The sequence below is a fragment of the Suncus etruscus genome, chromosome X (genome assembly GCF_024139225.1).
Source record: "Suncus etruscus isolate mSunEtr1 chromosome X, mSunEtr1.pri.cur, whole genome shotgun sequence".
In the NCBI taxonomy this organism is placed as follows: domain Eukaryota; kingdom Metazoa; phylum Chordata; class Mammalia; order Eulipotyphla; family Soricidae; genus Suncus; species Suncus etruscus.
The window spans coordinates 129,655,401-129,670,432 of record NC_064868.1 but is presented as its reverse complement, the minus strand read 5'-3'; the positions used below and the strand labels follow the sequence as shown (position 1 = coordinate 129,670,432).

Below are 15,032 nucleotides of genomic sequence, written 5' to 3'. Positions count from 1 at the left end.
TCACAAGAAACTATTTTTGAAAGTTTTAATAGTCTTGGCCATCATGGTACAATTTTCATCACAGTCGGTGTCCTGCCTGGGATCTAGGAAACAGTGCTGCTGACCATGGGAGCCAAGTGGGCATTGCTGGTGCTCCTCAGGGCTTTTTCCTCAGGACTAGCATTAAAACTGTTGCTGCTGCCACTGCTGCAGGGTCCAGAGCTGTTTCCTGCAGGGTATGGGGCAGGAATAATCTTGACTTGGCCAGGCACAGCTGCTTCCCCTGCTCCAAACTTCCCCTTCGAACATCACGAGGTGGCTGAGCCACAGAGTTAACAAAGGCCATCTTTGCTTGTCGGCCTTTTGGCTTGTTGACATGTTCTTTGTCAGTTGTCATAGCCGCTGCTCCTGGCATCCTGAGTCACGGGCCTTTCTTCCTTAAAGTCTCGATAACTGATCTATTTCTTCAGTTAATACATGATTGTGTTCCTCTAGGTAGGCAATACAGCTGATCAGGTGTACACCTCTCCAACACAGGTTCAAGAACAGAATACGGGGTAGGGTGTTTGGCTTGCACGTGTCAGAGTCAGGACGGACCTGGTTCGATTTCCAGCGTTCCATGTGGTCTCCCAAGCCAGGAGCGATTTCTGAGAGCATAGCCAGGAGTAACCCCTGAGTGTCACACGGTGTGGCCCCCAAACAAAAACAAAAAAAGGGGTTAGAGAGATAACGGGAGGCAGGGCGTTTGCCTTGCATGCAGAGGACGGTGGTTCGAATCCCGGCATCCCATATGGTCCTTGAGTCTGCCAGCAGTGATTTCTGAGTGTAGAACCAGGAGTAATCCCTGAGCGCTCCTGGGTGTGACTCAAAAAGCAAACAACCCCCCCCAAAAAAAAACAGAACAGGATACGGGGCTCTGCCTACTTTAAATATTGAGTCAATATTGTTTTTATGTACGGGGATACATTGCTGGTGCAAGGGCATCATTTTGGGTAGATCCAAACTCCAGCTGCTTCTTTGTGTGGTGAAGTACTTTGCGCTTTGGTTGGAAGAAAGATAACAATTTGAGTGAAGGAAGTGGATGGTAATTGGCCTGTATCACAGGTAATGGGATTTCTTGGCACCACTGGGTGGGGACCTTTTTCAGTTTGGATGAATTGCCTCCAGATGATAGAGCTTCTCGGACTTGTTTTCATTCACCTTAGGAAATTTCTGAACAGAGTCGAAGTTTTTACTAGTGCTTTTTGCATCAATTTTTAAGTCCCTTTTCTCCAACATCTGTGGCCGAAGCTTTTGCAATCTTTTTTCTTTTCCTTTCGGGGCCGGTCGTAGCTGAGGTATGACTCCAAAGACATCGTGGGCTGCTCAAATTCATCATCCATGTCTGTACCCTCAGCTTTAGGAAAGGAGCCCCCGACTTGGCTTTCACTTTTCGTTCTTGAGTCTTTAGGCTGTTATCAACCTTTTCTTTGACCTTAGGCAATGGATTTCCTGCTCCTTCCCCAACTTACACACTTGGAGACTGCCTGGTTTTGGCTGATTTGGCTTTCTCTGAGTCCTTGTGCTTTGGCTTTTTAATGTGGTTATCTGGAGTGACATCCAAAGGGGGTTAAAGCTTCTTGGTGCCGCCCCCTTTGTCCTCCTTTTGAAACCTTGGTTTCTCCTCCGTACTTTCATCTGAGAGCAGTCTCTGGTGTTCCTCTTTGGAGAAGGGCTTTAGCGACTTCTCTCTGCTTGAAGATGACTTCTCATTTCCCTTGGCATCAACCAGCCATTTGTCCTATGGGAAGCTTTGTGCTTCTTGCTAGGACTCAGAGTCCCTTTTCCCTTGTTTTTTTTTTTGGGGGGGGCACACTGTAAGTGCTCAGTGGTTTTTTTAGGGGGGTGTCAAACCCAGTGGTGCTCAGGGGTTATTCTTGGCTCTGATCTCAGAAATTACTCCTGGAAGGCTCAGGGTAACACGGAATTCCCTGCCGTGCTATCGCCCTAGCCCGGTGGTTGGCAACCTTTTTTTTTTCACCTGAGCCAAATCTTGCCAAAACCACGATTGAAATTTATTTTGAGAGCCACACAAGGCACACACTGACAGGCTAGGAGCAGAGTCTTGATTCCTGGAGCGGCCGTCCAGCACACAGAAGAACCACATTAAAAGTGTAAAGAGTCGCATGTGGCTTGCGAGCAGCAGGTTGCCGACCACTGCCCTAGCCCCATGAAAATTATTTTTAACTACAAATCAAAGAGACCACATGGCTTCCCCTAGGAAAAAACAGCAATAAAACAGCCTTGTCCTCATCTATGAATTATTTGTGTTCTTATGTTCGCCAACACTATCATTTTGCATTTTAGGCCTTTAAATAACAACTCTGATTATATTGACTTTATTGGCACGTGTTAAAGAATATTACATACCTCTTAAACTTTATGTACTTTTAAATTTGAGTGCTAGACTTGTTAAGCTATGATTTGTGGCAATTTTTTTGTAAAAAAAAACTGGGGAAAATGTCACACTACTAAATATTGAGGACAATTAAGAAACAATCACATAAATTGACAGGAATACAAAAAGTTGTTTTCTTTTCAGACTCAATTTCCACAACTCAATTAAGAGTTAGTGAATTAAATGTCAGATGTATACATACTCAACAGTACAGGATTTGTGAGCCCTGGTAAGGTTTGAGATATTAGAGAAAAAAGCAGAACTAGGCCTCAATGGCTAGAATTATAAGCTTCAATATATAGTTCTGTTTTTATTATGCTCAAAAGTGAGATTGATCATTCTTCTAGAGAAGTCTCTATTTTCTTCCATTTGGGTTATGTTAAAAGGTGATATTTGCCACTCGGTGGGTGACTCTTGTATCCTGGGTACTATTTCTTTTAAGGTGCAGAAGCTTCTCAGTTTAATGTATTCCCATCTGTTGATCTCTGCTTCCACTTGTTTGGAAAGTGCAGTCACCCAACACCCATCAGATAAGGGGCTAATATCCAAAATATACAGGGCACTGACAGAACTTTACAAGAAAAAAACATCTAACCCCATCAAAAAATGGGGAGAAGAAATGAACAGACACTTTGATAAAAAAGAAATACAAATGGTCAAAAGGCACATGAAAAAATGCTCCACATCACTAATCATCAGGGAGATGCAAATCAAAACAATGATGAGATACCACCTCACACCACAGAGAGTGGCACACATCACAAAGAATGAGAACAATCAGTGCTGGCGGGGATGTGGAGAGAAAGGAGCTCTTATCCACTGCTGGTGGGAATGCCGTCTAGTCCAACCTCTATGGAAAGTGATATGGAGATGCCTCCAAAATCTAGAAATTGATCTCCCAGCTATTCCACTCCTAGGGATATACCCTAAGAACACAAGAACACAATACAAAAACCCCTTCCTCACACCTATATTTATTGCAGCACTATTCACAATAGCCAGGCTCTGGAAACAATCAAGATGCCCTTCAACAGACGAATGGCTAAAGAAACTGTGGTACATATACACAATGGAATATTATGCAGCCGTCAGGAGAGATAAAGTCATGAAATTTTCCTATACATGGATGTACATGGAATCTATCATGCTGAGTGAAATAAGTCAGAGGGAGAGAGAGATGCAGTATAGTCTCACTCATCTAGGGGTTTAAAGAAAAATAAAAGTCATTTTTGTAACAATCCTCAGAGACAATGAGAGGAGGGCTGGAACTTCCAGCTCACTTCATGAAGCTCACCACAAAGAGTGGTGAGTGCAGTTACAGAAATAACTACACAGAGAACTACCATAATCAAGTGAATGAATGAGGGAACTGGAAAGCCTGTCTGGAGTACAGGTGGGGGTGGGGTGGGATGGAGGGAGATTTGGGACTTTGGTGGTGAGAATGTTGCACTGGTGAAGGGTGTTCTTTATAATCTCCTCAAGGACTAGGAAATTCTAAGATAAAATTGAATTTTAGAACATAGTTAATGTGGGGCCAAAGTTGGTTAAAAAGCCAAATAATAATAATATTGCCCTGTTGGGCTTAAACTGAGCTGTGCCTATACATCTTTAAGGCTAATATAGTTTCTTGGCTGTTTTTTGACTTGACTTTTGTGGAGAGATGTGACACTACGACAATACTAGATGGAAGTGGGAACTCTGGTAGAACATGGTGCTAGAATGATTTATGCAAGAATCTATATCATTAAAAGTATTGCAAACTACTGTTTATTTAAACCACTTGAATAAAATTAAATGATATAAATAAAAATAAGTCTAAACAAAAAAAGCCATTCCCCATGTGTGATCCATTTTTTTGGTAATTGCTGGTATAGCCTTTTAGCTGTCAACAATCAATTTCCATCTTGTAGCAAATAAAAAGGTTGAAGAGAAAGAAATGTCTTTCTGCACTGCAGAAAGAGGAATAAAGAGAGACTAATGGATGGCTAGAAAAATAGTACTGAGCCGGGTTTGATGCTCGAATATACGGAAATGTATGGCAGTATTGCCTTGTTTAAATTATGATAGTATAATGGAGAGAGGTGTATGGAACATGACAGATAGCTAAAATATAAGCAGTCAACACTATTGTAAGAAAAGTAACTGTCTTAATATTACAATTCATATTTATGGCTACTTGATCTGCAGATTATGGATTGCATAAAATCAAATTATTTTTTACAATAAAACAGCAACTTTGTGCCTTATTTTGGTTTCTGAACAGGACCTCACTGAGCTCAGAGTTTAATCCTGACTCTGTGCTGAGGGATCAGTCCTGGGGGTGCACAGGAAATCATATGCAGTGGAAAGGATACCCTCTTTGACCCCAATTTTGAGAATTTTGCTGATTTTCTTGTGTATATCCAAGTTTTTACATTTTGATACTTAATATTAGAAACTTATGGCAGTGCAATGTTATCAAACTTTAGATTCAATATGTTGTATTATTAATTATAAAGTCCTAGTGGTGTGGATGGTGAGGTCTTTCTCTGCTAGGCCCTCACCTGCAGCTCCTTTGGCCCACGGGTCTGTAGGTAGAGGGTAAAGGCGAAGAAATGATCCACAGCAGTCAGATGAAGTTTCAGGAGAAATCCAGCTTTATTCCAAGGCCTTAATCGCCATGTTCATATTTCTCACATGACCTCTAAGCTAAGCTTTACTAAGCAGTCTCCATCAGCTGCTGTGCAAGCACCCTTCCTGTGTCTGATCTCCTTGTTGCCTCTCCCTTCCCCTCCCCGCAGAAACCCCTTAATTAACAATCACAGACCCCGCCCAGCTATGGGTGGGTCAAACCTTCCAGGTGACATAGACAGGGAGTTGGGGGAGAGGTAATATCAATATATTTTCATACTTTATTACTATGCTAAAAAACATGAAATAAACTGTAAAAGACCAAAGCATTAACATTTATTTGTAATTATATCATCTGGGTTAATTAATAAGATATGTATTAAGGAACTTATATAAAAAGATAAAATTAAATTAAAACTATTAACTGAGTCTAAATTACACATGATGCATTTAAAATTATTTTAAATATTTTTATTTAAAATGTATTAAAATTATTCTAAATATTTTTATTTAATTAAAGAACCATGATTTACAGAGTTACTGATAATTGAGTACTATACAGTACTCCAACTCCAATTCCACCACCAGTTTTCATTTCTCTCCCAGTTTTGCCAAGCACCATTCCTCTTCTTCCCCCAATTTTACATATTTAATGACTTCTCAGAGGAATTCTCAGCCAAGTCCTTTGTGGCTGCATTTTGAGAAACATTGCTACCAACAGAGAGAATCTATAGCTTCTTACTAATAGTGAGTGGCATTCCCTGCCTTTGGCTTATGTCAACACTAGAAGGAACTTGCTTAAAGTTAGTAGTCTGTTCTATTAATCAAAAGAAGTTAAGCTTAATTTCAAGTAAGCTTATTTATCTAAAAATATTTTAAGACGTTTAGTTTCATATTTGACAAGTAAATAGCACATATAGTTATAGTACTGAGTAAAGAAAAAAGCACAGTTTATTAGTTTTATTAATACCTTGGTATTTTGCTGTCTAGTGTAAAAAGTATTGTGCAAATGGGGCCAGAGAGATAGCATGAGGTGGGGCATTTGCCTAGCATGCAGAAGGATGTCGGTTCGAATCCCGATATCCCATATGGTCCCCCAAGCCTGCCGGGAGCATTTTCTGAGAGTAGAGCCAAGAGGAACCCCTGAGCAGTGCCGGGTGGGACCCCAAAACCAAAAAAAGCAAACAAAACAAAACAAAACGTATTGTGCAACTGATATTATGATCGCTATTAAGATTTCATTTGTCTGAAGGACACACCTGGAAGTATTCGGAGCTTAATTCCTGGCTCATGATTCACGAATCACTCCTGGGAGTGCATGACTATGATATGAAGTACTGGGGATTGAACTTGTGATAACCATGTGCAAGGCAAGTGGCCTTCCCTCTGTACTATCTTTTCAGTTCCCATGGTCATTTATTGTAAAAGCACAAGTGTCGGGAAAAAATGATTCTATCAAAAGAAATTTCACTTTCTGAATTAAAAATTATTTTGATCATTAATATGTTATCAAATAAATGAATAAAATAAAATATTTTATCATTGAAAACTATGAAGCCTTTATGGCCACAAGTACATTTTAGAAATGTTTATTCTTATAATAAAGATAAGGACTTCAAATTTTTATTACTGATATTACTCCAGAGATGATAAGATGCTATAGGGCTTGTCTTGCATATTTTTAAAAAAGTAAAAAAAAAGTGGTGTGAATTTATTCACTGTACACAGTCAATCATTATCAACATTTGATTGCTAAAATTTTTAATGAATTCCTACATTGTTCGTTACACTATATCATTAATCAGTCATATAATCAGGTGCAACGTGTTGAATGACAGATTATTTGGACAACTTTGTATCAAAATCAAGAAAAAATCAGTTTTTTGTTGCTTTGTTTGTTTGACTATCAAAAGATGGCTGCTTGTATCAGTTTTATAAACTTCTGATTCAATGCTATATTTTATAGAACATAAATATGATGTATTATAAGCCAAACAGTTGCATTGAAATTAAATAACATTATACATACATATGTAGCAAACTTGATTAATAATTATAATGAAACTAATATGTGGCTCAAAATGATAAGCTGAATTTAATTAAAACAAAGCCCACTTGTTTGCATTTGTAGTAAATGATTTATACAAGCAGAATTTAGGACAAGATAAATTCAGCCCATTTCCAAATTGATCAATTGTAGAAAATAATAAATATTTGCTTAGCAATGTTAGCTCTTAGATGCTTTTCACTCTGATTTCAATACAAATTTGAAGGAAAAAACCTAAATGAAGATGTCTGGAGAGCTAGTACACATGGAAAGGAATTTGCCTTGAGAACAGATAACCTGGGCTCAAAATCCAGTAACCAGAAAACTGGAGGGTATGATCCCTGAGCACATAAACAAGAGTAATCCCTGAGCATAGCTAGGTGTAGAAAAAAACACCACCCAATAATTAAATATATAAAAATACGAACATACCTTACTTTATTTTATCCTTTCCATAAAGCAATGTACAACACCCATGACCAGTTCGCATATCCAATGATCTATGTCATTAATTATCTTCCCACCTTTACCCCTCGCTGCCTATGGGGCAGAAAATTTTCTTCTCTGTCTCCCTCTCTTGTCTCCTTCTAAATTCCTTTCTCCTGCGGTATAAAATATTTTTACTGACGGGTATCATGCCAATATCCTTTCAGCACCCAATTCATATCCAGAGTGATCATTTTCAACTCTCATTGTCCTAATAGTTCCTTCTTTGCCCTAGCTATACTCTCCCACTATTTGTGGGAAGCTTTGTATCATGGACGGGTCCTCAGACCCTCATCTCTATTGTCCCTGGAAATTATTAACATACTATCTTTCTTATACCACACGGATGAGTGCATTCATTTTATGTCTATTCCTCTCTGATGCATTTTGCTGAAAACAATACTCTCCATATCTATCCACGTATAAGTGAATTTTGTGACTTCATTTTCATAAGAGCTGAAATAATCCATTATGTAGATGTACCATAGTTTCTTTTTTCACTTCCTTGTTTTTAGGCACTTTGCTTGTTTCCAGTTTCTGGCTATTGTGAAAGTCCTGAAATGAACATTGGGAGGCATTGGGCTCCTGGGATAGATTCCTGGGAATGGGATTGTTAGGTTATATGGAAGCTCAAATTATAGTTTTTTAAAGGAATATCCATATTTTTTCTGAAAAGAGTGGACTAGTCTGCATTCCCATTATCAGTGAATGAGAGTTCCTTTCTCCCAGCATCAATAACTGTGATGGTTGTACATGTTCTTTGCGATGTATCCCAGTCTATGTGCCGTGAAATGATATATCATTGTTCCTTTAATTTGCATATCCCTGATAATTAATAATCAGTAGCATTTTTTACATGTGTATTTTGGCCAACTGAATTTCTTCCTTAAAAATGTCTGTTCATTTATTCTCCCATTTTTGGATGGGGTTAGTTTTTTACTTGCTAAGCTCTACCAGAGTTTCGTAGATCTTGGATATTAATCCCTAATTGGATATATTGGTGAATCGTTTCTCCTATTCTGTGGGTAGTCTTTGGAACCTAGTCGTTGTTTACTTTGAGGTACAGAAAATTCTTCGTTTAATCCAGTCCCGTTTATTTATAGTTATTTCCATTAGTTTGGCTAATGGTGATTCCCCCTTGAAAGTGATTTTAGCTTCTATATCATGGAGTATTCTGCCTACATTTGTCTGTATTTACATTATGGCTTCAGGTCTGATACCAAGGTATTTAATGCATTTTGATTTTATTTTTGTACATGGCTTTAAAAGAGTTCTTAGCTCATATTTTCATGTACTTGATCAGTTTTCCCAGCATCAAGTCTTCCCTTGATAAAATACCTATTTTTTGTTTATCAAAGATTAATTGATCAGATACCTGATTGTCAGTCTCAGAAATATTAAAGTCTATTCCATTGATCTGAGGATCTGTTATTTTACAATGCCCTGCTTTTTTTTTTTAATAACTACTGATATATAGCACATTTTGATGTTGGGGAAAGTGATGTTTCTCATCTACTTTTTCGCTAGAATTGCTTTAGTTATTCTTGGAAGTTTGTTATTCTATATGAATTTCAGGACTGTTTGATCTATTTCTTTGAAAAAATGTCATGGGTATCCTTATAGGAGTTGAATTAAATCTTTACAATGCTTTGGGAAGTACAGACATTTTAATAATTTTATTGCCCCCAATATATTAGCAGGGTATTGTTTTCCAATTCATTGCCTTCAAATTATTTAATGAAGTAGTTTTTTTTCTAGTTTTCTTTCTCTAAGTCTTTAAGCTCTTTAATTAATTTGACTCCTAAGGACTTGAATTTTTGAGGAACATGTTTGAATGAGATGGTTTTTAAAAGATCTTTCTTCTTTTTATTAATTTATAGAGAAAAGTCATGAATTTTTCTGTGTACTAATTTGGTGGCCTGACACTATACAATCCAAATTGATTGTTTCTGTCAGTGATTTCTCTGCATCTTTTGATATTATCATATGATTTTTATATTTTTTTTTGTTGATATGGTACATTATATTGATTAACTTGTTAATGGTAAATTTACTAGCATTTCTATTTGGTCATGGTGTATGAACTTGTTGATGAGATTTTATATTCTATTTCCTAGTATTTTGTTCAGACACTTTGAATCTGTGTTCATCAAGGTTATTGACCATTATTTTCTTTTCTTTTATGCTGTTTCTGTCTGCTTTGGGTATCATTGGGATGTTGTTTCATAGAAACATTTGGTTTATATTTCTTCAATTTTCTGAAAGATCCTGAAAAGGTTTGGCAATAGGTCCTCTTTATAAGTTTTTTTTTTTTTTTTGGAAGGGGCACACTGTGACTCTCAGGGATTACTTCTGGCTATGCGCTCAGAAATCGCTCCTGGCTTGGGGGACCATATGAGACGCTGGAGATTGAACCGAGGTCCTTCCTGGATCAGCTGCGTGAAAGGCAAACACCCTATCATTGCGCTTTCACTTCAGCCCCCTTTTTATAGTTTTGAAATAATTCACTAGTGAAACAGTCTGTGTCTGAAATTTTGTTTTTGGGAGGTCTTTGGATTGCCATTTTAATTTTTCAGTACTGTTAGGACTATTCAGATATTCTAAATCATAATGGTTCAACCTTGGGAGGTTATAGTATTGCAAGAATTCAAACGTTCCTTCCAGGTTTTCCTGTTTTTTGGCATAAAGATTTTCAAAGTAATCTCTGATTATGCTTTTAATTTCCTTAGTTTTTGTAATTCATCCCCTTTAATTTCTATTTACTTATTAAGTTTCTTTCTCTTTATTTGTGTCTTGCTAATGGTTTGCTGATCTTGTTTATTTTTCCAAAGGAACAACTTTTGCTTTATTGCATTACTTAGATTATTTTGGGCTATATAGTTCTTAATTTATGCTTAAATTTTATTATTTCCTTCCTCTTGCTTACTTTCAGTTCATTCTGTTGGTCATTTTACAATGTCCTAAGCTGTGCACTAAATTACTTGTGTAGGCCCTTTTTTTCCTTCTTGATGAATGCCTGTAAAGCTATAAATTATCCTCTTATTAGTGCTTTTGCCCTGTCCCACAAATTCTAATCATTTCTGTCTTTATTATTATTTGATTTTAGGACATTTTTAAATTTCTTTTTTGATTTTCACTCTGACCTACTGGTTATTCAGTAGTGAGAGGGTTAATTTACAAGTTATAAATTATTTCTCCATTCTGTTTGTATTTCACTTTTGTTTTCTGTGCATCATGGTCAGAGAAGATAGTTGATAAATTTCTATCCTCTTGATTTTATGAAGGTATGTGTTTGGGCTTATCCTGTGGTCTATCTTGGGGAATATCCTATGTGCATTGAAAAAAAATGTACTCAGCTTTGGGAGATGGAAAGTTCTATATATTACTACACCACTCTCTTCCGTTTCTTTCTTCAAAATCTATGTATACTTGTTGAGTTTTAGTCTGGTGATCTAACAAGAGGTTACAGGGAGGTGTTGAAGTCTCCCAGTACTTTAGTGATGCTTTTGATATCATTCTTCAAATCTATTACCTTTTGTAAGGACACTCATTGGGTGCATATTTGTTTAGTAATGTGATTTCTTCCTTATGTACATATCCCTTAATTATTAAGAAATGACTCTCCCTGTCTCTTATAACCGTTTTAAGCCTGAAGTCTATGTTTTATGATATTAGTATGGGTACCAAGCCCTTTTAAGGGAGTTTTTTGCTTGAAGGATTGTATTCCAACCTTTGTCTTTGAGTCGTGTTTGTATTGACCATTCAATTATATTTCCTACAGGACATAAAATGCTGGTTTATATTTTATAATTTATTTTTTACTGTGTGTTTTATAACTGGTGCATTTATTCCATTGATGTTGAGAAAGATGATTGTCATTTGACCTTTTCCATCTGCTGTTAGAAATTTGGAGTATTTGGGAGCTTGTCTTGTGTCACAGTTCTTTTAAAGTTGGTTTTGAGTCTGTAAAGTTTATGAGCTATGGCTTTATCTGAAGTTGTGTAACCTTCCTTTGAACCTGAATGAAATTCTGGCTGAATGAATTATTTTTGGTGAGTTATTCATTTCATTTAATTTCTTCACTATATTCCATCACTGCCTTCAGGTCTGGAGCATTGCTTTTGAAAATGCCATTGTACATCTTAAGTTTTCTTCCTTTTATGCAATTTCCTTATTTGATATTTTTGTTTCCATATTCTGTCTATAGATTTCATCAAGTGACCATGCTCTTGTCGGAGCGCACTCAATTCAAAATAGCGCTTGTTAGTCCAAATGCTGCCATCCCTGCTGTAGTCCTTTCTGCCATTCACATTCTTCTCTAGGTGCATTCATCTCAGTTTAAAATGGTGCTTTTTAGTCCAAAAGCTCCCACAGCTTGCAGTTGCTTCCAAGCTGCCTTTTCACCAATCTTTTCTCCCAGCCACAGTCTTGTCTTGGATTTTTATCCTTTGCTAAGTTGTTTAAATACTGAAAAATCATGAAAATTAAACTAACTGATATAAGCAATATCAAGTAGAGAACTAAAATTTAAATTTTACTTCTGGCTAATAGTTCAAGCTACAAATGCAGATAATCCTGGATTATTGTATACAGCACAAATTTGTATCATATTTAGATCATATGTAATTTGAAATCATTGCGGTTGCAATAAATCTAATAACTAAAAATGTAAAAGACCTAGATTCCAGGTAGTTTCAGCTTCACTCTAACAAGTTCAAAGCCTTTTCAAACTGGGGTGTGTGGATGCCTCTCCTTTCTTTCTAGGCCTGACAGCCTGAACTTCTCTGCTTTACCTTTTCAGCTCCACATATCCTTAATTGTGCAGCCACATAAGAAAACATGCGAAAATTTCTCAAAATCAAACACTGCCAACAGTATAGTAGGAGCTTAACTACCTGATGGCAAAGATATGTAGATGCTCACCATGCTAAATGAGTAAAATCAAGAATACAGATGATTAAAATAGCACTAATCAGCTGAGTAAATCCTCAATGACTTTGTTAATGGCATTATGAGGATGCTTAATAAACTAAATAAACAACAGCAAAATTATGCATCAAAGACAGCAAAGTGCAAGAAATTATGAGTGCTTCAATAAGAAAAATATAAACAGAAATAAAACATACTTCAGATGATACAAAAACTCAAAGAGAAGCTCTAAAATGCATATTCATATCAGCTGAGAAAAATTTAAAAAATTAGCTCTAAGATGAGATAGAACATTATAAAATTTAATGCAAAAGTTTAACAGACTTTAAAGCTTCTTGAAATAAAATTAAGGTTTATATTTTATTGTAGTAAATATTTAAATGTCTTTACCTAGGTTAAATTGATACAGAAAAATTGACTTTTATTGATTCATTTCCTTATCATTTCTTTCCCTATTTTATAGAAACAGACAATATCAAGTACATGCATTATGTGCCTGCTAAGTGGACAGATGGAGTTGGAGGGAAACTGAGGACATTAGTAGAGGGAAGGTCACACTGTGATGCGATTGCTGTTGGAACATTGTATGCCTAAAACCACTGTATTGTCAACAATTTGGAAAATCATGGAATCTTAATAAAAAGTAAAATAATCCTTTGGAAAATAAAAATAATAATAAAATAAAATAATAAAAATAAAAAAGCATTATTTTCCTAAAATAAAATATTTCTCAAAATAATTACAGTGAATTAAGAATGCTACTGACTGGGGCCAAAAAGATTGTACAACAGAGATATTGCTTTTCTTGCTTTCAGGCAATGTGAGTTCAATGTGCAGCAGTCTATAAGATCACCTGAGCCCACCAGGAGTAATCAGGCATAAAACCTGGATCTGGTGCTTGCTAATCAAGTCATTCAATAGTGTCCTCCCAAGCCCTCACTGTGATTATGTTTAATGGTAATCAAAACTTACTTCAATATTACCTTTTCTTGTTTTTTACCTTCTTTGTGTATTGCTTATGTTCCTATATTTTATTTATATAACTTCATAATGTCAAGCATAATGTTTTTGCAACATTTCCTTTACTATGTTGTAGTAGAAATATAGACACCTAAAGGAATGAAAATTCGTTACTTGATTTTGCTGTTTGTTTAAAGAAGGAGATTTCCAGGGGCAATGAGTATTTTTTTTCAGAAAAGGGAATAGTAAATCAAATTTATTTGTAAATGTCTACTCTAAAAAAATAACAATATAAATAGTAGTTTGATCTCCAGCCCCGATTAAGCACCGATTGAGCACCGGATCAATTATAGAAAAAATATAGAAAATTATAGAAATTAGAAAATTATAGAATATTTTTTCTATAAACACGATGACATGATATAAGCATATGTATTACAGAGGGAAAATAATAAGAAGGCTCAATTAACTATATTTTATATATTAAAGACCAATACATTATTACAGCCACGTGGAAATGAGCCATGGGAGGGCTCGTTGAAAGTCATGGACCCTTTAATGCAGATGAGTGAGTTCAAGGGACTATGTAGGTGGAAGGCTTATGCTTTAGCTCTCTAAGCCCTTGGTTCTCCAAACACCAAAAGGAGTGACCCCAAAGCAAAATGTGCTGGCTGGCACCTCATGATCATTACATGTAACCCAAAAGCCGAAAACAATGATGACAAAATTTAACCCTGTCAACAGGGACGAAATGGAAGATCAGGGCTTAGGGACACCTCTCTTTATGTGGAAATAGTGGAAATGATAGGCATGTGGGCTTTAGGGAGTTTGTAAGGTTATCTAGAGAAACAGAATAAATAGAATGTATTAATTTTAGAATATTGAAAATATTCGTTTGCATTACAACTTTATATTGTATACATATTTAGAAATTTGACTCATATGCTTATTCTCAGTATTTGATTCATGACATTATGAAGTCATGAGTCAAGTCCCAAGATCCTCAAAACATAAATGAACAAGCAGAGGACTCAAGAGCACTGATGATTTCATTCTAGTCTGCATTTTTTTGCTTGTTTGTTTTTGGGTCACACCTGGTGGCACTCCGGAGTTACTCCTGGCTCTGCACTCTCAAATCGCTCCTAGCAGGCTTGGAGGACCTTATGGGATGCCGGGATTCGAATCACTGTCCTTCTGCATGCAAGGCCCTACATCCATGTTATCTCTCAGGCCCCTTAGTCTGAATCTTAAGACTTGAGAAAAACAGAAGAGTAGATCACAGTCTGAGTTTCAGATTCTGTATTCAGGAAAAGCTGACATTTCAGTTTCAATTCCTGTTGGAAAAAAGACCAAGTTACAGCTTGAAAGCAGGCAGATTGGACGAATTCTCTCTACTTTTGGAAAGACTCGCCTTTCTTTAATCTATTTAACTGAGTGTGAGGGCCACTTCTTTTAGGGAGGCTTACCTATTTTCACTCAGTTTACTGATTTCATACCGATCTTATCCAAAAAGATCTTCATGGTAAATTACATTGTGAAAAGCCCGGGGAAGCTGTGTAATAATATCAGAATGAAAAGACTTCT

The 15,032-nt window shown here is 36.5% G+C and overlaps 1 pseudogene; it reads right to left on the bottom strand.

The window, feature by feature from the left end:
* The window catches only part of LOC125999065 (elongin-A-like), a 48,294-nt pseudogene continuing 33,262 nt past the window's right edge, over positions 1 to 15,032 (bottom strand).